Below are 1,699 nucleotides of genomic sequence, written 5' to 3'. Positions count from 1 at the left end.
ATTCAACGTCCGTTCCTAAAATGGTATGATATGAATGCTCAATGCGAGTACCATGCAGGAATAACGAGACACTCAATTGAGAATTGCACTGCATTTAAAAAATTGATTGAAAGGTTCATAAAGATGGGGATTGTAAGGTTCGATGATCCATCGAGACCTAATGTGGCAGGAAATCTATTACCAGTCATTCAGACCAGGGGGTAAACGCGATAATTGAGAATGGAGAAAAGAGAACCAAAATTGATGTTACGAAAATGAGATCTCCACTAAAATGGGTCTGGCAAGAAATGATAAACATGAGATTAATTGTTCAAGATTTAGAGGAGGTACCTAAAGGGATGAAGAGCTACTGTAAGTTCTACGTTGAAGAAGGTCATGAAATCCAAGAGTGCACTGAATTTAAAGCTTTGGTGCAAAGTTTAATGGATAACAAAGAGTTGGATAGGCCCGAAAAGAATGTTGGGAAATTTGAGCATCAATGCTATATCCGAAGAAGGAATTGGGGAAAACCTGTCAGACATTCATCCTTATATCCTCGGAAGTGTTTTTAACAATTGGATTGCAAAAGAGATCCCTGTAACTTTTAGAACTAATTCAGAGTAATGTTCAAAACATACTTATTGCTCTAAGCTTGTGAGCAATAAGAATTCTTTTTGTGAAAAAGATATATGTCCATTATTTTTATTTCAATAAAATGCATCTTTGTGTCTCATTTTGGCAAACATTCTTTTGTTTTTTCCATTTCATTCATACTCATATCACACAGATGGTTATTCTTAGATTTATTTGTTCTTTGGGTCTTCCTTCATTCCTATAACAGATCTCCAGATATGAATGATATGAGCGACACTGCTACTGACTCAGAATCTCCTTTTGAGCAAGATATGTGTCTGGAGGAACCTCAGGACTTTAAAGATGATCGAGATTGTAACCTATCTCCTAATTTTTTAAGGATGGTAGAACAAGAGGAAAAACAGATCTACCTCACAAAGAGTTAGTAGAAATTGTGAGCTTAGGAGACAAACAATAGAAGAAATAGGTGAAGATCGGAGCTTGTACCACCATAAAGACAAAGTGGGATCTCATTGAGTTACTCCAGGAATTCAAAGAAGTCTTTGTATCAAGACATGCCTGGTCTAAGTACTGATATCGTGGTCCACCGGCTTTCTATAAAAGAAGAATGCAAGCCAGTTTAACAGAAACTCCAAAGGATGAGGCCTGACGTCCTGCTAAAAATAAAAGAAGAGGTCAAGAAGTAATTTGGCGCTGGTTTCCTACAAGTGGTTAAATACTCGGAGTGGGTAGCCAATATAGTCCATGTCCTTAAGAAAGATTGGAAAATATAAATGTGTGTAGACTATAGAGATTTAAACAAAGCCAACCTGAAGGATAATTTCCCGTTGCCTCACATTGACACCTTAGTGGACAACACGAGAGGTTACTCACTATTGTACTTCATGGATGGCTTCTTTGGATACAACCAGATTAAGATGCATCCTGAACATATAGAAAAGACCACATTCTTAATCGTGTGGGGAATATTTTGCTATAAAGTGATGCCGTTCAGACTGAAAAATACGAGAGCGATATATCAACGAACCATGGTAACCCTGTTTCATGAGATGATGCACAAAGAAATCAAGGTTTATGTTGATGATATGATAGCAATGTCCCGAACAGAAGAAGAGCATATACAAGT

The sequence above is a fragment of the Gossypium raimondii genome, chromosome 7 (genome assembly GCF_025698545.1).
Source record: "Gossypium raimondii isolate GPD5lz chromosome 7, ASM2569854v1, whole genome shotgun sequence".
NCBI classification, from domain to species: Eukaryota; Viridiplantae; Streptophyta; class Magnoliopsida; order Malvales; family Malvaceae; genus Gossypium; species Gossypium raimondii.
The sequence above is the reverse complement of the archived record's forward strand: the minus strand, read 5'-3'. Positions refer to the sequence as shown.